At 35.1% G+C, this 25,858-nt stretch overlaps 1 long non-coding RNA gene across 1 annotated transcript in view; it reads right to left on the bottom strand.

The window, feature by feature from the left end:
* The window catches only part of LOC123679861, a 120,612-nt gene that overhangs the window by 28,666 nt on the left and 66,088 nt on the right, over positions 1-25,858 (bottom strand). Inside the window, exon 2 of the long non-coding RNA XR_006747450.1 lies at positions 3,316-3,464. This is a non-coding gene — a long non-coding RNA (uncharacterized LOC123679861). The remainder of the gene's footprint in view (positions 1-3,315; positions 3,465-25,858) is intronic.

Raw genomic sequence — 25,858 nt, 5'->3', positions numbered from 1 at the left:
AAAACCCTTCCATAAAGTTCTTTGAAGAAGTAACTTTTCTCTTGAGGAGCGTAACATTGACCAACTTAATATCAGCCGGTAGTCGGTTATATACATAGGCGTACAACTTTGCTTCCCCTTTTTTCCAGAATTCGGGGATTTATTGAAAAAACTGGTTATTCATTTATAACTCAAAGTATTGTCTATCGCTGACCACTAATGTTTTGACTACTTTCCCAACATGGGGTCGATCATTGTCAAGTTGTAAAATAATTTTATATGGTCTGTCGTTGTATTGCGGTTGTTTGTCTTTCAATACTCGTCTCAAACGCATTAATTGCATTCGATAACGATTGCCTGTGATTGTTCCAGTCGGTGTTAACAACTTATAATACACTACGCCGAGCTGGTCCTACCAAATACTGAGCATGACCTTGAAACCGTGAATATTTGGTTTTGACGTCGACGTGGAAACATGGCTGGGTACGCCCATGATTTTCTGCGATTGAGATTATCGTAATGAACCCTTTTTCAGTCTTCAGTCACAGTGCGATGAAGAAATCTTTTCTGTCTTTGCCTTGCAAGCATCTGTTCACAAGCAAACAAACGCCGTTCAACATCTCTCGGCTTCAACTCGTACGGCACCCAATTTTCTTGTTTCTGAATCATTCCCTTGACTTTCAGGCGTTTTGAAATGGCTGGTTGCATCACTACCAGTGATCCTGCCAATTGTTGTTGTGTTCGACAAGGGTCTTGATCAAGTAATGCCTCAAATTCTGCATCTTCGAAAACCTTCTCTCTTCCACCGGCATGCTGGTCTTCAACGTCAAAATCATCGTTCTTTCACTAATAGCGGTCTCACCTTAGGTATTTGAGAGCATTCGATGTATTATTTCTCTTATTAAGCATAAAATTAAAACCTTCCGCAAATTAAGAGAATATGGCTCCTAAGCTGACAAGATCGTAATAACTTTACGATCCAGACACAAATCGACTAATATTTCGATGGCGTTCATTTATTTCGATTGCGATATGTTTACAAGTACCTAAGCTTATTGTATGACCTCTAAGATCTATTTATTTCGACTACGACTTACTGCTACAGCTTATTATTGCAAAATGGCAGAAGCAAAGTTGTAAAACAAAATTTTCAAGCAGATAAAGTCTGGTCCTTGTTGTTCCCTTTCAATTCTTTTCTTTTCCTAGTTTTATAATCGCGGAAGTCTTCATTTGTGGTGAACTCGTCTTCATTTTTATTAATATCGTCAACTCTAGTAAGTATGACTACATACGTCATGGTAAGTAACCCCTCTCTCTTAAATATCTCCCGACAGCTTGTCCTATCACTTAAATGGAACCCTATCCTCAAAGCATGTTTCTGTTTCAGGAGTACCATATTAGCATCTGCAGAGGCCCCCACATGACAACCCCATATGTCATCTGACTATGGAAGGTAGAAAAATAGGTGAGTTTTTCAGTGTCAGCTATTTGCTTTATCCTTCTTATAATGTAAATTGATGTAGATAGCACCTTACACAAAGTTTCAAAATATTTCTTTCATTTCAATGAAGAGTATCGCATCAACGCCAGGAGCAAGCGCCGAAATAATAGAATAAGTAAATTTCAAACTATTATATAATAAAAATATAATATAATAATATAATGTTTATTCACTATAAACATAAAAAAATTACAGAGGTATTTATTTCCCGAAATATTTACCTGTATGTAATCATAAATAAAAAGTGTATTATTATTATGTATTCATACATCTAATAAAAATGAAATTGGAACAAAATAAGCTCCTTGAGTTTGAAATATTAGAGAATTGACCAGGAAAATGAAGGCAGAACAACTATTATGGCAGGTTCAAGAAACAGAGAATTTCACCATGTCAATCACAACACTAAGAAGACTTGATGCAAAACACTAAGAAGAAGACATCTAAATACAAATTTTCATCACGCTAGAATCTGCAGTTTTGGAATAAACAGGAATATTTCACTCATATATGGAATTTCTCATGGCAGGAATGTTATTATCTGAAAATTACATCGGTAAATGCACTGCAGAGCGAAAATTGCATGGCGTAAACATGCTGTTGCTAATGACACCACAAAAAGGCCAAAGGATATTTCCTCAACAACAAAGGAGTCGTTCATAAGCGTTCTGTCGAATATATTATCGAACTGGACATTCAATATGCGCAAGCAGAACGATGAGGAAAATACCCCAAATGTTCACAAAACCACCTCCAAGTATTTTTCACGTTTTTATTGGTTTTCAATGAAAATAAGCATTTATAATGATTTTCACTGATGGCAAACCAGTATTTATACAGATCGTTTAAACGGAATAGGGAGTGAACAAGAGTGGTGGCGTGTAAATATTTTAAGAAACGTTGTGAAAATGGTGACTTCAAAGCACGTTTACCCTTGTTTTTTTTCAATTTGAAAAAGAATCATAGAAAACTGAAAACTAGTTTGTCAATCCATCAAAAATCATTCCTAACCTAACCTAACAGATGAAAGGTAAGGTAGGAATGATTTTTGATGGATTGTAATGATGGCGAACTAGTTTTTATGCAGAATTCCAAGATTCCTTTTCAAATTGCAAAACTATCGTCAAGAATAATTCTAGATTGCTCATTTTCAATGGTTAATAATTAAGAAGAAGAAATATGATGGTTCGGTTTTGTAAACAGTTAGGTAAAGCAGGTCTCAGAGTAATAAACATAGATACCGGGAGCATATATATCACTTTCAATAAGCAAATTTTGTCCCCAACATGAACTATCAAATTTGACATGAAGCTTCCCAGAAAATTTCAATCTAGATCCTTCCATTCGTCTGCAGTTATCAAGAACGAACATCATCTCATTTTAAGACAGATTTTTCATCATTCAACCGAACCTTATCGATCGAAAATATCGCTCGTCTAAAAAACTACTGTAGGACAGTATTGCATCCTCTCAAAATGATCATCGCCATCTGCTTTCCCAGGGTATCCTTCCTGTATTCAAATTGAACGAGATCCGAACGAAACCTGCAAGAATTAATCTAGAACAAATCCAGTCCGTCCTGTGTCTCTCTCCGTAGGGTTAAATTTCCCAGGAAAGTAGGCCAAACGCTCCACAGAACAGTTGAGCGTATCCCATTTCCACCGCAATATATCCCGAATGTCAGAATTCAAACAAGAAGTAGAGGTTCGTGATGCACGTAAATGTGGCATTTTTCCAAGTTCACAAAACTACATACAGAACTCGGACGTGACAGAGAGAAAGAGAGAGCTAGGAAATGCGCTCCGATGTAGTCGCATTCGAAATAAACAACTTACCCTGATTAAAGTCGGTTGAAAACGCTCAAAAGAAACGCTACGGTGCGTTATCAGCGACAACGAGCCCGAGCTAATTGAATTCGTTAGGTGGAGTGAAGATGCAGATGTCGGAGATGTGATTTGGGCATCAATGATTTGACGTGTCTTACCTGCAACAAAAATTGATGTCAATAAATATAATATTAATAATTGTCTTCATTACATCAGAAATCTCAAGTGGAAGTTCACCCAAAAGTGTTCTACCAATCAACCCTTGTAGTTTACAAAAGATACATTTGAACATAACTCAATAAATAAATAAAAAATTGGAAATAAAAAGGAATTGACAGAACGAAAAAAATATTTATTGATTAGCAAAATGAATTCGCACAAACGCTCTAAAAATTTTACTGAAGATATAAACATCCTTTTGAGATGAGCAATACAAAAAATTATTAACTTCAAACAATGAGCATGTGGGATGAAATCTTGGAATTAGCAAAGGAAAGGTAAGCAGGGCATCATACATTTCAGCATTTGATACAAGAGTAGTACAGATAAAAACCTCAGCAATTGCATTGATTGGTTTATATTTGTCATATTTATGTAGGATCCAGTTATTGTTCCCTGTAAATAATTGAGATGGTCAACCGGATGCTTGGAGACCTATTAGTTTCTTCAAGTGTGGAGGGCATGACAGTTTCAATGAATTTACAGGGATCGAATTGTTATTGTACATATAATGTAAAATGGATGTGTTATTCTTCGAGGAGTCGAAGATATGTCATGGAGTTGTAAATCTTGAAGAGATACTGGGGGGTTGGGAAAGTTCGAAAACAACACGGTCGTACCATCTGGTACGACCGTGTTGTTTTCGAACTTTCCCACACAGATGTGACACATCTGTGTCACATCTGTGTATCAGGTTCTAGTCCTTCGAGAATATTCGATTTCCAGGAATCCGCGAAGATCTTTGTGGGCAGTACGGCAAAATTCTTATTGGACTAGGGGATGGTACTTTCCCTAAGGGTGTGGTCAAGCCGGAAGGAGGAAAGGATATTCAGAGTGGACGGGGTAAGTTGCGGTCAGGGGACGAAGTAAGTTCGAGTCGAGAGTAAGTTCAAGGCAAGTCTGAGACGAGTCAAGTTCGGTCGGTCAACTTAGGACGTAAGACGAAAAGACGGTTCGCGGATTAAATTAAGACGAGTCGCGAACGAGTTAAAGACGAGACGACCGAAAACTTGAAGTACGACAAAGACGTGATAAACGAAAAGGTTTCGAGTAATCAACAAACGAGTTAAAGACGAAATTCAGTACCGTAGTGAGAAACTTGTAATTAAGACGTAATTAGTATCTTCTCAATACTGAGTTTGTACTGTATAATTGTGGCTTTGTAAATAAATGTCAATAATTCAAAAGAGTTTAATTATGACAAATCCAATAAAGTCACGGAGAAAAAGACGAAAGGCCAGGTTTTCGAATCATACCTCTAGACGATCGATTACAAAAGCCTACATTTATATTGAAGGGCCTCATCTTCATCCAAATAAAATCCCCCCCATCCTTTTTCTTCGCCAAAAGTTGACGATATATATATCATATAATAATCAAATATGAAATCAAAAAAAGAAAAGAACAAGAAAGAAGTGATAAATGTAACAGTTTTCATTATATCGAATTTAAAATTAGCGACTAGAAGAAGAATCTGAAACTGAATGGATGGCTTTGAAACCACTATGACATGAAAAAATTGGACAAGTATTAACTAAGTGGTCAATGGTTCCTTCTACTCCACACTCACATAATGGGCTATCAATAGAATACCTCTTGAAGAGCATACTATTGCTCATGACCAGACCTAAGTCGATTTAAAATAGACCAAATTTTCGTAGAAAGATTGAAACCTAGAACTTTCTCTGAAGGATCAACGATTAGACTTTTGTTGAAGACATTACAAGAACTCCATTCCGAACGCCAAGTTTCAAGAATTAATCTAGGTTTGCGTGACTTTAATTTGGCAGTTCTAGTATTTTGGAGGTAAGATACAATTGGAAATAAGTTCGAGTAGAAATTAAATTTATTCCAAGATCTCTTGACTACCATCTGTATACGAACGAGGCGAAACAATAAAAATGTGATAGCACTGTTAACTAAGGTGAAGATGTAGATCTAATAATTCCACTGATAATTCTCATAGAAAAGTTAAGCTGTGCATCAATTTTATGAATATGAGCAGCAGAAAACACCAAGGCCAATGTTGCCGTACTAAGATAGGTGGCATCAGCATCCCATGAAGAACAAGATAACTTTTGAAGAATATTACTGATGACGAATTAGGGAGATAAGCTGTGATTTTTTCTCGAATTTGGCATAGATCCAATCTGAAATTTTCTTCATGTGAGATGCTTATTTTAAATGCAAATCTAATGGGTGCCCGCTTCTTTTCTCCAGAATTTTTTTTTTTGTGGACCACTGGTAGCTAGGAAAAATGTAAAAAAAAGACTCTGGTGCCGGTACCTACTCACATCTGTTCTCGTAGTATTTACTTCCAAGTAACCTTTTTTGATTGAGTAATTTATGTTTGAAGAGAAATTCTGATGGTATTAGTTAAGTTGTGCTATTAAAGAATGAAATAAACTTGAATTAACCAAAAACGGTTGATTTTTCGATGATTCGTTCATACCAAAGTTTAAATACTCCTCTCTCGTCAGCTTTTTTGAGATTCCTCCACTTTTTATGATGAGTGAAGCAAAATCAAACGTTCCTCTGATTTACCGTTATTTTGTACCACATGCAAGGACACAAAATACGTTTATATGTATTCATTTTTAATTTTCATTTTAACAGTTTCATAGATAAACCTCACTTATGTTTCGGTATTCTATTTCCAAAAATATTCTATCAATTTTGCATTCCTGACTATAATTTCAATATTTTTTTTTTTGAGAAACAAAAAAAGACAAAATCTAATTGGTACAAAGAGAAATATCATCTAGTTGAAAAAAATTCTGATGATGACACAGAGCACGTGTACCTCTAAATTATCAGTCCTCGTGCTACTTTGCCGTAATTTATAAGTCATTAGTTGCAAGATCTAGGCGTCGTTCATAACAGTCACATAACAATAGCTTGAAATCGAAATGAGGAGGATTTTTTCATTGAAACGAACTTCATACTGAAATCATTTTGATAATTTTCGTTCAATGTATTCCTCCAGCTGAATGGAGGAAATCACTAAAGATAGACAATTAGAATTTGAGATGAATACAACAATGTTTCAATGAGAACATTGATATCCTCTTAGAGGACATTTACATGAATTAGTTGAGACATAAGTCTTCTTGAAAAGTCATCTCAATAAATGAAATATCTGGAAATCTAGATGGCCAGTGGTACTAATAAAACTTTTTGAAAATGAAAATTGGGGAAATGCTAACGGTTGGATAGAATATGAGTTGTCCATATTTTGTTCTTGTAATATTAAACAATCGTTTTACCTCTTACGAAAAAAAAAGGAATCCTATTTCTATAAACACTTACTTCCACGCTATAAATACAACATTGATGTGCACATACTTTCCTCGACAAAATATCACTTTTAACATTGATCCTCAAGGACAAAATTCTTGATTCAAGTGTAAGCTTTTTTTCATGGCTCACCAATTAGTTTCAACTTTGCGCAAAAGTGCAAGCAAAACTTCAAAATAAACTGCCGACTGCTGAACATTTCTATCACTCGTTGAATCAAATCTTCGTCCAAAAAACTTGATTCGCACAAAATTCCAGAATTTTCCGCAACCAATTCAACTTTTTCAATCCTTTAATTTTCCCAATAAACATAAGCCGGATTCCCACCAAACGATGCGAATATAGCACTCGGTAATGTAATTGAGTGACACAAGTCATGGCAAGGCTATTTTTAATGGGAGGTCAACCGTTCTTCATAGTGCTTAATGTCTGATAACTATTTAGATATTATAACGTACACCAACTCGAACAGTAATTGAGGCAGCATATCATTCAAATAATAGACGTAGAAATTGTTTGTTCAAAAGTAAAGTTCTAATGTTATGCTAGTAAGGAGAGATGTATTTGAACTGTATAATTTCGGTTTAAGTATTATTTTCAATGATAGAACATCCTAAGTAATCAACGTGGGTGTAGGAATAATTCTAACTAAAGGTTGCACTGCTCACGTTTTGGATAATTTAAAGTCGGAATGATTATCGAATGAAAAATACTGCATATTTAATACTATGGATCACCTCATAGAATATTCGAATCATTGGCCCAAAAGGCAACACTCGTCATGGTGGCTTCTTCTGGTGAAATTATTAACAGGCCAATTGAAAAGTCCCCGGTCTACTATAGTAAAACACATTTTTTTTGGCAAAAGTCGATATTATTATTCAACATAGTTGCCTTCGCGGGCTATACAGCGATTATAGCGATCTTCCAACTTTTCGATACCATTTTTGTAGTACGATTTGTCTTTCGATTCAAAATAGGCCTCAGTTTCGGCGATTACTTCTTCATTGGCGCAATCTTTCTTTACAGCAAGCATTGTTTTGAGGTGTGAGAATAGGAAAAAGTTGCTGGGGGCCAGATCTGGCGAATACGGTGGATGCAGAAGCAGTTCGAAGCCCAATTCATGCAATTTTGCCATTGTTTTCATTCATTTGTGACACGGCGTCTTGAGGAAACAGCACTTCCTCTTTTCTTCAAATGGGGCCGTTTTTTAACGATTTCATCCTTTAAACGATCCAATAACGCTATATAATAATCGCTGTTGATGGTCTGGCCCTTTTGGAGGTAATCAATGAATATTATACCTTGCGCATTCCACAATACTGATGTCGTAACGTTGCCAGCTGACTGTTGTGTTTTTCCTCGCTTTGGATTCGATTCATCGTGTGCAGTTCACTCAGCTGACTGTCGATTGTTGATTGACTGTTTCATCCGTTGTCATATATAATATAAAATTCATGTTTATTGCACTTAAACAACTTCAAACACTGTTCACAATCATTAACACGTTGTTGCGTTTGATCGATTGTGAGCTCGTGCGGCACCTATTTTGCACACAGCTTTCACATGTAAAAATATTCATGTACGATATGATGTACACGTTCAGAATAATCTTCATAATGTCTGCTATCTCAATCAACTCCACTTTAAGGTCATTCAAAATTATTAAGTGAACTTTTTTGATTTTTTCCTCGATGACAGCCTCTTTTGGCTTTTTTCTGTTTTCCATCTTTCAAATAACAAAAGTAGCTACACTCACAATGCAATATCTCACAATCTAATGGTCGGACTGCTGTCAAATTTTGACACGTATCGTTTGAAGGTTGGTATTAACTAACAATCATATGGATTCAATACTAGCACTGCCATCTGTGCATCAGATCAGTAAAATACTGTTAATATTCAGTACCATTACGGCATTACCTACATGCTTCAAACTTCATTATTTAGTATTGCTAAGTTTCCTAGATTAGTCTTTCATCTAATTGCTAGATAATTCGCTTTAAAATTCATGTATCTTGTTCACAGGCGTAGCCAGGGGGGCAGGCGGATAGAGGGGTTAGAAAAAAGGTGAAAATACGGTTCTCCTAAAAGCAAAATGAAGACGTAAAAACGTATTTTAAATTTTCGCATGTGATAGCAAAGGACGGTAAATCAGAGGAACATCTGAGATTGCTTCACTCATCCTGAAAAGTGGTGGGATATCAAAAACAACGATGAGGAGAGAAGAGTAGTTGAACTTTGGTAGATCATGTGGTATAAACACCTGTTAAGAACAGTCATAATTCCACTGACTATAAAAACATCCGAAGGATTCTAAAAATAGTGTAACTTCATTTCTTACTGTCTTAGAACATGAATTTTATTCAGTCTGGAAGTTTCAAAATCCATAGAAAAAAAACTGGAAATATTCAAAAGAACATCCTTCATCGTCGAATCACAACTTAAAATGAATGATGAATGATTGAAGACCATGAAAAAAAGTGATGGATATCTATCGAATATCAAATGAGTGTGATAATCGAATATCTAATTGAACCCATAAAAAAGTGATGATTTTATAGTGCCTTCATTAATGCTCATCTAGTATGCTAAAAAATCAATCATTTCATTATATACACTCTAATTAACTTCTACGTTTTTTTTTCGAGACGCAATTCTCCTCGTGAAAAGCAAAATCCAGGTATCCATGGAATTTTCCTCTTGATGAAAAACAAACGATCCGACATGATGAAAGTTATCCACATAAAACCCATTAAATAACTCTATGATGAACTTTGTCATTGGACAAATTGTGGAATCATCGGTCGAGAACTTTCAACAATAGATGAATGTTGATAATGCAGTATTTAATTCCTGTTATTTGAACTTGTTTTGTGATATCAAACCATAGAGAAGGCCAATCACCTATTTTCCTAAAATGATAAATCATAACAAAAAAAAATTCAATTTATTATATGAAAATAATTAAGTAATTACCTGACATGAATCGAATGATTTTCAATTTTATGTAATATTATTCACGCAAATATGGGTGAACAATCATCCTTCTGAAAAAATTCCATAAAAGCGCTAATGCCAGGTCGGAATTTTTTTTTTTTTTATCATTCAGTAGTAGTAAAAATTTCACTGACTAAGTTGAAGAAAACAATAACTTTCTGACTTTATGGTTTCAAGAAAACGTGGTTAGTATACATGGTGGGCCACGGTGAATGGTACTCAAGACTTTTTAGTGAGAACGGAAAGTACGATTTTATTGAAAATTTTGTTTCTTGGGTAGGAACCACTGCTCTATCGATCTGAAATATTTTCAGCGCTGCAGTTAGGGATTCACGGCTTGGCTTGATATTCAAGCTACTTGGCTCAACCTCAAGTAGCTTGGGCTTGACTTGAAATCAACTCAAGTTCAAGACAAGTATAGTAGTTTTTCAATGTTAAGTCAAGTACTCAATAAACAAACAATTGACTTGACATTGATAAACTACTACTTGACTAGAAGAAGTAGCTCAAGTAGCTTGAATATCAAGCCAATCCCTAGCTGCTATGTTGCCGCTTTTATCAAAATATACTAACAACTCGGATATTTCAAATAAATCACCTGTATATCATTACCTTTTTCGGTTTACTTCAGCCCTAGTCTCAACCCAACGTTTTTTTTGTTTATATTCCGGATCAGATTAGTATTCCCGGAAATATTGGGTACCTATTTCCTCTCGGTATTTCTTTTTTCCAATATTTCCCTTGATTTTCTATGATTCTGATTATTGGATCATCTGCAATTCTTATTTTATATCACACCTAAATCTCATTTTCTTCGATTTTGTGGTCATGGAAGTATTGGGTGATATTTTGTCGATATTCTTCTTGAATTTTCTATGATTCTCATCAACACAATATTTTGCACGAGAATGCCATTCTCCATCCAACTGAAAAATTTCACTCTGATCGATTATGCAGTTTTTAAATTGAAAGGAGCACAAAACGAACAGCAATATACAGGGTGATTCATTGGTGAATGGCCGGAAGCTAAGGGTAGATAGGTAGATAGAAGTCGCTGAGGTAGCCAGAATAATCTATATTTAAACGAGTCTATCTCCCTTTATAATCAAGATACAGAGTGTTTCATTGATTTTCTCAATCTCTCCAATTACCGAACCACGCTATATATTTTCATGATATTTGCTACGTTTATTCTCCGCAACAAACTTCAGATAAATATGATAACTGGTTTTTTTGGTCCGGCCTAGAAAGAATTGATACATAAAATTCAATCCCAAAAAAAAAAGAACCCTTATATCAAAATTCCTTAAATTTGAAAGAAAAAAGGAGAAAAAACTGAAGGGAGCAAGGTATTTCTCAAACTTCCGCATCCGATTTTGATGCTCAATAAATCTAGTCAAACCTGAATATTCAGACAACACAGTAATCAAAATTCCAGAAAAATTGAAAATCATTCGATTCTTGATTATAAAGAGAGGTAGACCCTTTGGATATTCTGACTCACCTCAGTGTCCTGTATCTGCCCTCAGCTTCCGCTATTTACCAATGAATCACCCTGTATACTCAACCTTGAGTCGCCAAGTTAATTCTCTTCTCAAATTTTTTACAGTTTAGACCTCTGACAAACCTTTTAGCTTCTTGAAGTTTGTACATACAGAAAGCCCACTTTATTTCTATGCTTTTCTGTGAAATTCCACGAAGTTAACAAGAAAAACCATAAATCAGATCGTTCATCCATCGCAGTATATTTGCCCAGAACGTCATCAATCAAGAGTCACGCCATGTACAGATCATGATACCCACTAACCCTTATAACGCTAAAACCTTGGAAATAAACCCTAATCAGGGGAGGAACACAGACTAAGGATAGATCAGAACCTGAGATGCAACCGACCAAAATGAAACTGCTACATAATAACCCAAGCGCATGTACGTCCCTGTCCGACACAATTGTTGCCTGAAATTGAGCTAATAATTCTCAAACCTCACAGGCGATATTAGGGTCCGTGGACTGAATATATGCCAACTAGAGAATTATAATGAGAAAATACAAAACCGCATCGGCAGAATTATGTTCAGTTTCGGTGTTGATATCTAGTTTGGCAGCTAGGGAATGTTGGACAGAGGTGGCCCAACATTTCGGTGATATTAATGTCAATTTGCAAACTCGGCAAATGTTCATATTCGAGGGTAGACCTGAAATGTGGAATTGGAGGTCTGATCATTCGATATACGAAGAACGTGATGTGTCTGCACTTTTTTTGTTGGTTTCGCTAAAAATAAAATAACACACATGTCTTTACATTGTTGTTGTTGTTCTTCTTCTTCCTTTGGAAGAAACATTGCCTGTTTTGTTCAGATTCACTTATGTGTTTTTTTCTTGAGATGTAGATTGCCAGCTGTCTGGCCATCGTTTTGGTGGTCTTTCATAAGGTATGGTGCCTCTTGCAATCATATCCATCCTGTATGTATGAACATTCTGTCAACCAGCTGCTCCCATTATCTCCTCCTTACTCTCATCCATCTTACTTTTTTTTTCCTCTTCTTATCTTTCAGTGTATATCCCACTATTGTTCTCAGAGTCTTCATCTCGGTTGTTCTTAGGATTCTCTTTGTCACAGATGTTTCAGCACTTGCTTCTGAGCCATATGTGATAACTGGTTGTACACATGTCTTATACATCCTCAACTTATGTTCTATTATCAGATGTTGTTTTTTCGGAATCAGATAATCAGAAAACACAAAATCTAATTCTATAATATTTACAATTACTCATTTCGGATTACTTCTTCATTATTTTCTATGGTTCTGATATTTGTTATGACATCTCGAAACTAAGCAATAAATGATGGTTCAGGCGCCAAATCGACATGGTTGTATTCTTCTTCTTCTTTTTCTTCTTCCTCATCTTCTAGGACACAGTCCTGTTTTGTAGCAACGCCATGGCATCATTATTGGGAGGCTGAATTCCAGCTTTCCTACCATCTTTATGGTGGTCTGCCTGAAGGTCTTCTTCTGCTCGGTTCACATTCCTTGATAATTTTGGCGATCCGATCTTCCGATCTTCTAAATGGTATTGAGTGCTGCGGCTATCTTTGGTGTTAACTGAATGCAACATGGCCGACATACATTACATGCAGGAGGTGGTGCATCTACTAATTCTACTTCTTCTATAGACGAACACTAAACCACTTTTCCAACAAAATAATATACGACCACATATAGCCGGTCCATTTCAAGACAATCCAGTCGAAGCATTAAACACATCTGAGACATTATGGAAATAAGATTGCTTCTTTGACTCTACCCTCTACTGGCTCGAGCTACACTTTGGCACCATAAAGAAATCGATAAGGAACAGGAATAATCGATAAGGATAAGGAAATCGATCAAGTTCAAATGACAAAGAAAAGGCCCTACACAATTTTCTACATGAGCAACTCTTCTGGTAGGAGCTGAAGCCAGTACCACTACACTGAAACTTATTGGTGTTGAGAGAGTGCTTATGTTGCTGAAGGATACATAAAGGACAGTATATCTACAAAAAAAACAGCTTCCCGAAATGCTTGCTGGCATAACTTCAGAGTCTGGTTTTTCTTTACAGAAAGACATTGAAACATGAAACCATATTTACTATAGACAATAAAACATTCATGGGGTTCTTTCAGAATTGACAATTCCATATCAATTCGAATGAAAAATTTTGATAGTTATCATAATTTCTTAATGAAACTTATTATTATTATTGCATAATTTCTCTGTATACATTTTGCCACAAAGCATTCAGATTATGTCCAAAGGCAATAATATCGAAATATAAACTGGTATTCTTTTTGTACTCGTGAAACACTTTTCACCATGAACTAACTTAAATAAATTTGTCGTTGTATCTGCTAATGCTTCAAAAACAATAAAATATACAATAAGAGACAATAAAAATTTAATCAGTTACGTATTGAAAATAATTTTCTTTGAAATGTAATAAACAGAATTAGAAATTAAATACGTTATGGAAGATATTATTCGATTCCCAAATATCCATCACAGATATGAAACACGAACAAGAAGAACTAAAAATTGGCGAAAATGCCCGTGTTTATTGTCGAAAAAACAAACAACCAGAAGAAATCCGTTTAGCTGAAAATAATTAAATAATTCAATTCGACGCATAAAACTGCAGTGAGCTCTCAGAGCTTACACAGAATTTTCGATAATGTTCCCATGAATTCTGAATGATGAACGTGAGATAATACCGCGATAACTAGTTATTACCCTTTTATTGAAGGCTCTTTTATACGATTACTGTATCATTCAAGGCCAATCTCATTGTTTAAGGTATAAACATTTTACTGCCTGGATTGACCATTAAAATTATACCGACTCATTGCTTGTCCAATTCTCGATATCTTTACGACAATGATTGTTCCCAGTATTAAAAGTTGGCTGATTTCACATTAGGAGAACTGTGGTATAAATTGACTCCTTATTTTGTTTGTTGTTGCTTTTTGTGGGCTTGTTTCAGGAGAAAGCCTATTGGAGACAGTTCTCGATTATGTCATGAATCAAAAAGTTTCACGACTTCACAGTGGATATAATATGATATTGCTACTACTTATTAGGTCAATTGAAAAGTCCCCGGTCTGATGCACAGATGAAGGTGCTAGTATTAAATCCATATGATTTTTAGTTAGTACCAAACTTCAAACGATACAAAATTCGACAGCAGTCCGACCATTAGTTTGAGAGATATTGCGTTGTGAGTGTAGTTCCTTTCATTATTTGAAAAAAGATGAAAAAAAAAAGGGTTTCGTGTGCTGATAAAATATTGCTTTTTGAAAGGAAAAAATACAGTCAATCAACCTTCATTGATTGGTAAGATAAGTTTAAACGTGGTGAAATGAGCACCGAAGAATGCGAACGCAGTGAACGCCCAAAAGAAGCTGTCACCGACGAAAAATCAAAAAAAGTTCACAAAATAATTTTGAATGACCTTAAAGTGAAGTTGATCGAGATAGCAGACATTGTGAAGATATCATCTGAACGTTTACTTCATATCATTCACGAATATTTGAACATGAGAAAGCTGTGTGCAAAATGGGTGCCGCGCGAGCTCAGAATAGATCAAAAGCAACATCGTGTTGATGATTCTGAGCAGTGTTTGAAGCTGTTTAAGTGCAAAAAACCTGAATTTTTGCGTCGATATGTGACAATAGATGGAACATGGCTCCATCATTTCACTCTGAAGTCCAATCGACAGTCAGCTGAGTAGACTGCACACAATGAACCGAATCCATAGCGAGGAAAAACAAAACAGTCAGCTGGCAAGGTAATGGCATCTGTATTCTGAGATCCGCAAAGTATAATATTCATTGATTACCTCCAAAAGAGCCAGACCATCAACAGCGATTATTATTTAGCGTTATTGGATCTTTTAAAGGATAAAATCGTTAAAAAACGCCCCCGTTTGAAAAAAAGGTGCTGTTTCATCGAGACAATGCGCCATGTGTCAAATCAATGAAAATAATGGCAAAATTGCATGAATTGGGCTTCGAATTTCTTCTGCATCCACCGTTTTCGCCAGATGTAGCCTCCAACGACTCTTTCCTGTTCTCAGATCTCAAAAGAATGGTTGCTGGAAAGAAATTTAGCGCTAATGAAGAAGTAATTGTCGAAACTGAGGCCAATTTGAAGCGAAAGACAAATCGTACTAAAAAAATGTTATCGAAAAGTTGGAAGATCGCTATAATCGCTGTATCGCCCTCGAAGGCAACTAGGTTGAATAATTAAATCGAATTTTGCCAAAAAAATCAATTAACTATGGTACACCGGGGACTTTTCAATTAGCCTGTTATACCTATTAGCCTCTGGATTATGTATTTAATCGAATTCATAGATTTTTGTAGGCGAATGATTTCTAGCATGTCTAGCATGACATGATAAGGGCTGAACGTACACTATCCACTCTACAGAAAGAGCAATCCTAACCCTTCCGAAACTGCTAATTTTGATTATTCTTCTAAATTTTGGATCTGACCATGATACACCCTGAATTGTAGAAGTCATTGCAGGTACTGCCTCATTTTGTTCAAATCAGGAACTGAGACTTCCTGTAACACTGGTTAAAAAAAAATATGTATCTACCTAGCACCGTAACGTATCATTCTTTATTGACAGTAGCGCTCTTAAATTTCCTCTGAAGTAGGACCAATGTTTCTATTTTTTTAATTACCGTCTATGCACTCAAAACGTTCTTGGTGCTTCAATTACAGGTTGTTTACCTTCAATATTCGCAATTTTGTCTGCTAACTTGAACATTTGAATATCAATGATTGTACTGATTCAGAGTGTATTATTTGATTAGGTTTCATTATCATATCATTAAAAACAACTTCCAGTCTAAAAAAAAACCCATCCTTCACAAATTCGACCTAGAACACTTTTTGCCTGCATCGAAGTCAATGAATCCAATGCAGAATGAAGATATTTGTTATGGTGTTGAGTCTCATAATTTCCATCAGGAACAAGCAATAAAATCCTCATATCCACACATTCGTTGATTAGCGATCGATTATAAATTATATGAGCCTATCTCTACAATAATCTCATGTTAAAGATGAAACACACCGCTTAATACTCTGCTCCATTTGTTCTTGAAGGTCTTCCACATTCGCAGGGTATTATTAGATTTTAATGACGGCGTAACATGTCCTGGTCCTCTGTACCTTGTCTAATTTCCTTGCCGATGTTTTAATCATCATCGATATTATACATAGTTGCATTTCATCAGTGTGTCCGAAATTTCACGCTACCATTTGATAGGTTTGATAAATTTTCACTTTAAACTGTCGGTTTCTGTTTGGAGTGAAGATCAAAGGGTTTGATTGAGGAATGTCAATTGGCGTGAATTGTGGAAAAACAACTGTTTGTGAAGGAGAAAAGTATGTAAGCTCAAGCGGACATAGACGAGATTAAGTAGAATGCAGCAATTCGAAAATAACAATTTTTATGTGAATATGCGAAAGAATGTTCAAACCAGAATGAACGTACATCAACCTTTGAATACAACTGACAGAAGTGGGTATAAAACACATCGTGTACATCAATATCTTTCAAATTCGGCCATAAAAAATCGTTAATCATATTAGATCGACGAGGTATCAACAAACTTCTGCCTACAATATTATACGAATTACAGAAGTAATATTCTCAGTTGTTCTTGAGTGACGCATACGATTTTGATCCTTCACATCACTAACTTGTCCCAACAGCTTGAATTTTTTTCCCAGTTCAAATTTTCACCAATTTGTAGGGAATTTTAACAATTCTCATGCGTTTTTCAATATTAAATCATTTCATTTTTAGTAATGGTGTAGTTTTTACTTGTCGAATGTGAAAAGATGACAACTTCAAAAGTTACAGTTGCCCAGATTAGTCGGCAATATGTGTTTCTCACAGAAAAGTTTTGAGGTAGTTTTGATTTTCCTTCGATTTGGTTTTTGGGGTGCTGCTATTTAAGGTTTTTCACCAAATTTTCGTGACGGATAATTGGAGAAAATTCAAAAAAAGGTAAAAAACTTCAATTTTGTATACATATAACTCAGAAAATATAAATTTACAATAGTTACCTGCCTATACAAGATCGAAATAAATGAAATTTCCTACAAATTTCTTTCATTAAAGTTTTTAATCCGATAAACCCTTCTGGCTCAAGACAGGGTGGCTCAAATTAAAAAAAAGTTGATATTTCCAATGGTTACCGAGATATCGATAAAAAACTAAAAATCAAGATTTAATTTTTTTCTGTATAACTCATTTGTATTTGGTTTATAGCCATTATCCATTATAGAGATACTAATGGTGTCTTCAGATTTTTTTTGTTTTCTATTGTTTCAGAGACGCCCTAGTCAAGTGATGATTTCTCATAACAACTCAAATTTCAGCACCAAGACTCGATATTTTTAAAGAGTGTGATACATTGTTGAATTTGTAATTTTTTTCTTTATCACCTCATGAAGAGAACCAATACGGCGTCCGTAAGAAAAAAAAATTACTACCGCATCTCCGAAACAATGAAAAACAAAAGAAATTTGACGACATCATTAGAATCTCTGTTGGATAATGGCTACAAACCGAATTTCGTAGAGTTATCTCCAGAAACAAATGAGTTATAAAGAAGAAAAGAAAATCTCGATTTTTAGTTTTTTCGAGATATCTCGGGAACCATTGGAGATATTTTGGTTCTGTTAACACTAACACACTCATCCCTAAATAACGCAACTTTTTTGTACTTTAAGCCACCCTGTATTTCTTACGGTTTTCGATATCCCTGTAGTGCTCCTCTCAATAGCTCTGACCCTGTATAATCGTAACGAATACCAATTCGAGCTTCTTCACTCGACGTAGTTCGCGAAACTACACGAATGTGCACGTCTCGTGAATCGGGGTTTAATCGAATATTGCATAGACAATATTCGATTATACATATCACATGAGCATAGGCTCATGTGATATTATAACTGAATATTTTGAGAAAATAATACCGTTGCATTATTTATAATAATAAAGTACTAAAATTCAAATTTTTGTAGCTTTCCCTTGAAGGACTCTTTCGAGTAGAATTGACTGAACTAACAAAGCGTGCTATTCAAAATGAACCCTCTTATTGGAACCCCTCTATATCTGAACGGTGGATAGCTCTAAGGTGCACAATATTAATCCCAAAACACTATTTGAATAAATTTTATGAGCATAGATGGATAACAACCGAATACCAGCTAAATTCCATCACAAAAATGAGAAGACCATCAGATAACCAAAAATCGAATCGAAAATTTATTTTCATTCAAATTCAGAACCGCAATAAGGGCTCCAAGTAGAAACCTTTTAGGCGACTCCGGGAATATTGGATCCCTTCTTGGGAGATTTAGAACCGACTCAAACGGGAACTGGAAGAATTCTTATCCTCCATTTGGCATAATTCATTAAAATTTTAATGAAATTCAGCTCGAGACGTGTCCGGAAAATGAAAATGGCTGAATTATAATGAGAGATCCTCGAAAAAATCTGAATACGGAATAATGATGCACTCAAATCAGATTTGTCGCTTGTTTCGTCCCAGCCTCCACACAGCTGCCATGCTGTGTATAGAATGGGATTTCCCAATGGAAGAAAAGAAAAAAAGGGATTTAAAATAGGATGATTCGTTTCGCTCTCCCTCAAAGCGCCGTTATATGTGCTCCATTATGATTTTCGGTTCATTATTTTCGATATTTCTTGTGGAATATTTTATCCCTATGACCTCAAGATAGAAGCAGTTCATTCACGCACAAATCTTTCTTCGTAGGATGATATCATTCACGTTAATAATCTTAGAGTTGTCGTTTTGCAATACATCAAAGTGGCGGCTAGTGAAAGTATAAGATGGTATAGAAAGAAAGCATTAGAAAGGAAATTATTATAATTTTATTGTAATATACATATATGTATATATATCTACTAACTGACAAAAAACTGCAACACCCAGAAGGAGCTGTTTACATTTAAAAATTTTTTTTTGGTGAAACATAGATAGTATAGCAACGAGTATATGATTGAAATTTGAAGAAAAAAAAGAATGGTTGTCAGTTTTTTTTTTATAAATTTGTTAATAATGTGTTTGTCCACCGCGATTATCTATACACTCCCCAAAACGTCTCGCCATTGATGCAATAAGATGGTATATTTATTCTTATTGAGAGATAATGTCCCAAGCTGTTCTTTTACCAATGATGTCCAAAACATGCTCTATGGGCGAAATATCGGGGGATTTGGGCAGCCATGGCAAAACATTCACATGGATCACTTCGAAAAAGTTAAAACTAACTCTGGCAACTTGAGGTCGAGCATTATTTTGCTGAAATATTGGATTATCGAGCCGGTCCAGGTGAGGAAGAACATATAGCTTCACTATTTCTTGAAGGTAACGTAACGCTGTCATGTTACCTCGAATAAAGACTGAAGGCGACCTACTTGTATATGCAATAGCACTCCATACCAAACTGAGATTCTCGTCTTTCTCCCCGACGTCGTCTAATCCTTCTTTGGACATCATGTGCCCCCAAAGAGAGTAGAGAATTATCAGAAAAGACGACCTGATGCCATTCCACGTTCCAATGTTGACGTTCTCTGCACCACTGTAATCGTTGCCGACAATGCTCAACCGTCAGAGGTAACAAGAGATGGGGTAGATAATGCTGCAATCCAAAAGACCTTATCCGGTGATAAACCGTTTAGGCAGTTACAGGATGACCTTCTTCTCCTAACCACTCATCAACCAAAGATCGAGTTGTCGCAAATCGGTCTCTAATGGCTATAAGTCTTAAACGTCGATCTTGAACTTCATGAGTGCCTCTCCGACGTCCGGCGCCTACTCTTCTTCGATTTTGGGCATTATCAAACCACACTTGACAACATCTCATAAGAGTAGTTGGACTTCTGTTAGTACGGTTAGCGATTTGTCGAAATGAAACCCCGCCTCCCGTAGACCAATAATTTGACCTCTTTCAAATTCACTCAGTTGGCGATAAATTCCGCGTGCAGGTGCTCTAGGCATTTTAACAAAAAATAACATCGACTTTGGATCTCCTCGAACAGCTGGTTTGTTGTAAAATTTAAAGAACTTGCAAAAAACGAATACAATATTCAAGTAACAAAATTGTTCAAACGAAAAAACTTCACGATTTTTTCTCTAAATTCAATCATTTACTCCTTGCTATACCATCTTCGTTTTACCAAACAAAATTTAAAATTTAAACAGCTGCTTCTTGATGTTGTCTTTCTTTGTCAGTTAGAATATTTTGAAAGAAGAGATCGGAGTCCTTTTTCTCCAGATTTCCTCGAGATACTCATAGTGACCATCGAACTACATATCAATTTACATTTATAGTGGACAAGAGGATATTTTGATTTATATTCTATTCCGAATAGGTTATTTCTCTCCCAACTCCTAATGATAATGATTCTATTACAGAGTAAGCTTTCCTCATCCATGAACTATGAGATATGACAAGAAATATTCAACCATTCCAGGTGTATTAGCTTAAACTAGAGCTATTCCCTGGCAGGTTCCTCAGACAAGTCCTTAGGAGCAATTACAAATCAACTTCAGCAAACGAACAGGGACAGGAGGAAAGCCAAGAACAGAGCACACGCTTCGTGCAGCTGAGTTCCTCCTTTGAGAAACGAAATGTAAATATTTCCATAAACGAAGAGTTGGCGATGTTACTCTCGACGGAAAGACCTGGCTATCTCCAACGCCTAGCAGTACAGGTCCAATCAACTTTATGTCAATTTCGTAGGTTGTATACAAGATTTGATTGAGTAGGAGGTAAACATAAGCTGTGATTCGATCACGATCGTCAGAACTGTCGGATATGTTCGGAGTTTATTCGATGCTTTCTTTGAGATGTTCGAAAGGAAGGTAAGGAAGCGGTGAAATTGCTTTTTTCGGAAACGAGTCGAAAGTTTAGTGTTACAGTGAATTGTTGAAGTTTTTAGGGTTGTGAATATGTCTTTGTCAGTTTGCGCATAGTTCTTGAAGCTTTATGGCTTCTTCCTACTCAATTCGGTTTATTCCAGTTGATGCAAAGTAAATGATTATGAATTTCATCTGAAAATTGCTCAAATAGTCATCTACAACTATCTGAAGGCATTTACGAATTACATTCCATTCATTATGCACAAATCGATAATAGTGCCTGATAATATCCATTGAATCCATTTGCTATTTCCTCAGAATAATGAACGTAGATAGAGGCAGCATATTTCATTTTCAGTAAGCAAATTTTGTCCCCAACATGGACTATCAAATTTGACATGAAGCGAGCAGAAATTAAAACATATCAGAGATACGATATTTCACTCAATACGCGAGTTTCTCCACAAAGAACATACTTCTTATGTCCCATAGTGAATTAAAGTTTCATATTAAGTCAAAATATATTGAAATAAAGACCTAAATATGTCAGAAATTCTGAAAACAAACTTCAAGCGTGCCAAACGAAGTGTAACAACCGATGACACTAGGAGAGCAAAAGTTGCCAAACCTTGGATTTCAGCAGGTAGATATAGAAAATGATGAACATTCTGCTCATTATAAGTTCGACAATTAAAAAAATATCGGATTCCAAATATTCAGATTTGTATATTCAATCGAGAATCGCTCAAATAAATATATTTCATTCAATATAATATACATTCATAACGACATAGTAAAATTGTAGATTTGAAAATATATCACAATCCGACAACGTAATCAAACCATGTTGGGGACATGACAAAATTGCGTATACTTCCTCTATCTGTGTTTATTACTTCATGGCTATTTCTATGAAGAACTTTTTTTTTCTCATCCGAGGTAAAATCTAAACCCTTAAAACTTCTAATATCTTCTCTTTTCGTTTCAAGATTTTATTTTTCTTAGTGCTGAGAATATATCAATTTTTGATATTTTTACTGTTTTATAGTCTATGGCGTCTGCAAAGAATATTACGCTATGGTGAAAGAGAAATGAAACAGCCCAAATCCATGAGTATGTAATTTCTGAATATTTGGAATATATTTTCAGAATAAATAATAATCAAATTATAAATTGGTTTCAGGTTTCAAATATATTTCTAAACGTATTTTTAATAACTCTCTGAATAAAAATTCATCATTTCAAACAACAGTTAAATCATAATTCATCCATGTATAATAGCACGACAAAAATGAGCATCATGTACATAAACACCTCTTAACCAAAGAAGCAGGTTTGTTACTTATAGGTGATAGGTAACATGTACATGTTTATTAATGAGGTTGGTGAATATCTGACAGAATTTCATAACATGCGTCTCATTAAGTAACAGAATGAATAACGACTAATTGTTAATCTCCTTCGAATATTCTATAATGATGGTACATTTTTCATAGGACGTTATAAAATAGAACCAGAATGAGGACGCGTTTTCTAAATAAAAACATTGTACCTACATATTGATCAATTAGGTGAAATTGGAATCTTGATTAGCTGCCTGCTAACAATGAAGTAGGTGGCTAAATTCATAAATATAACATTCCACAAGTTAGTTCTTCCTTCTTCATTTGAAGTAAATCTTCGATGAAAGTCACAAGTTTTCTGGGAAGCATAATATCTAGTTTTGATTCTTCTCAGATTAGCTTGAAAAGATTCAATTTGTTTGAATCACGAATGTTTGAATTTTCTCCACTAGTACACGAGTACACTAGTAGACGAGAGAGAATATTCGGAAAATAAAATTTCTGAGATTTATCGATTATCTACACTTGAAAGCCATCAAATCATGTATCTAAAACCATCAATCACTACTTATTTCAAAAAAATATTATATAATTGTTATATTTTCCTGTACAAAAAGGAAAACCACTTTATTGTCGAAAATATGAATTTGCTTTTCAATTCCTTAACAAATTAGGCTTATATTCTATCTCAGAAAAACTTAAGGATATAAGGAATATCAAGCAAAAGGTTTGAGCACACTATGACTCTCCTATCAAATGTTATAAGCCTCGCAAATAGGATACTTCATTGTGAATCGCCCTGTATATACTGTCATGAACGGGTTGGTCAGAGAAAGTTCACCAACGTTCATTTATCTCCGGTTGAGATGTTCTTTTAACCCCTGGAAGAGCGGCTTTCCAGAGGTCTCGGAGAGTTAATAATTATATAAATTCACAAAGATGTTATGTGTGAGTTCGGCCTGTCGCTTCAATGGACAGGTCTTTTTGATTGACTTTCTTTCTCTAGGGACAGGATTAGTTTACTGGGTCAATAAAAATCGATTTGAATTTTAAAACTAAATATAATAAAGAAAAATAAAAATATCCAAAACTACAATATTCCCTCAATTTCTATGTTGACTCATCAGCCAAAACTTGAAAAAAACAAAAAATGTCTCAAATAATCTGTTATTCAAACAAACGAAACAATATACCAACTTTGAATTTGGGAGAATCGGAACTACTCAAATAAACTTATTTTCATCGAAAAAGCATTCAAACATCAACAAATAAAATAAAAAGTAAATAGCCAAAAACTTGCCCTTATCCCACGATGCTAGGTGATTATTTTAGGCCTTGCCTAAACCTAGTTTTAATTTTTTCAAACTGTTCACTCGGAACGTGTAATTCCTTATAATACACTTCACTCCCGATCCGCGAACTCCGATCTAACCTAATTTATTCCAGAACAGATTCTAAACTTTGTCCAAAAAAAAAATAATCCCTAATTTTCTATTTCTGACCTAATTCTTCTTTTCTCAGAGCCAAAACAATTCCTTTTCCTGAATACTAAAAATCTCGAAAACATATACCAATTTACCGTCTATTCAACTTATCCTTATTAAATATTATTCTGATATTGAAAAGAAATTGCTTGGCTCTAAGTCCGGTTTCGCGACCGACGTTCTAATTCTCAACCCTTCTCAATAAGAGACCCTAAGCGATACTGATTTCTTCTTTCGACCTCTCCAAAAGTCGTAACATCGTACTTATCTAAGACCGCCCCAACAATTCCTCAAGATACCATGTCAATTAGATCATTGGTTAGAACATTTTTTATCTTTTTTCAATAAAAGTCCTTCCCTCTACTTCAAACTACATTTTTCTGTCGATCTCAGCAAGAAACATACTTCAACTCCGCCTAAGACCTTTTTGCTGCGTCATCTGAGAACGACTCAGACAGTTTTTCGCATGTATCGAACTCAGATAAGTCAAGATTTCCCCATATCTAAATTATTTTTCTTATCCGTAAAAAATATATCGATTTCACCAACGCCGTGAGACGGTAACTAAGAAAAGCATTGATTGAAAAATAAAACATCCTTATTCTAAGATAAGATCAGTTTACACAAATCGCGATCGCTCTTTTGAATTTAACGTATATTCCCTCCATAATAATTCCAATAATTTCAATAATTTCCAAATATCCGATTTACTATGATACAATACCCTCTTAATTTCCCAATTTAAATAATTTTTTGAACATTCCCCCATTCCATCTTTCAATTCATACAGACTGATCGCAAGTGAACATGAATAAAATTAAAATATCGAACTTCAAAAGCCTTCCATTACCAAAATTGTACGTTCACGTCTCTACCCCGCACTGGTATGAGGTCACGTGATTTTCGTTTCGATCTCGAAACCGAGATATATCATCTTAATGGCTTTCCAAGGAAATAGACTGTTGCCAATTCACCATTTCATAAAACTGCTCCCCCATATACCGAGAATTCCATGAGGTAAGACCGCCATTCATCCTTTATTGTATGCAGGAAAATTTATATTACGATTCGAGAGGCATTTCTGAGGAAAACACATAGATAAAAACGGAATAATCGCACAAAAACAGGCATGCCACGGATGAGCGGATGTACGCAACTAGAGATATGTTGTTGGAAGAAATATTAGGAAAATTCTAAATATTCAGCTCATTTGTTTGTGTCAGAAGGTCGTGAAACTTGGAGATATTATCGAAACACATTTCCATGTATTATTGTGGAAAAACATCATTCTCGGAACTGATATCGATAATCACGTACGTTTTGTCATTTTTAATTACAGGAGAGCTTCATTTGTCGCAGTAAATTTAACAAATGATCCTGAAAAAATGGGAAAACTCTGATTCGTAACTGTCATAATTTACTCTCTTCAATTTTCTATGGTTTTGACAACACTATTAACATAAAGCTTGGAATTGCTTTATACAGGATGCTCCCGAATCGGAAGCAGAATCAAAAATGCTATAAGAAACTTAAAAAAAAAAAACTTCAACATCTTGTATCTCAACGAAATGCGTCTGAGGGCCCATGTATATAAGCCATTTTATCTCAAAATTATCCGAGAAAAATACCATTTTTGTTTGTAACTAGAATTGTGCAACTAGAAACAAAAATGCAATATAAACGGATCTGCATTTTAGAAATCAACAGGAAAATTTTTAGACATTCTAACAACCAATCAAATTTTGTCATTTTGG

Source organism: Harmonia axyridis, chromosome 5 (assembly GCF_914767665.1).
Source record: "Harmonia axyridis chromosome 5, icHarAxyr1.1, whole genome shotgun sequence".
Taxonomy (NCBI): domain Eukaryota; kingdom Metazoa; phylum Arthropoda; class Insecta; order Coleoptera; family Coccinellidae; genus Harmonia; species Harmonia axyridis.
The sequence above is the reverse complement of the archived record's forward strand: the minus strand, read 5'-3'. Positions and strand labels throughout refer to the sequence as shown.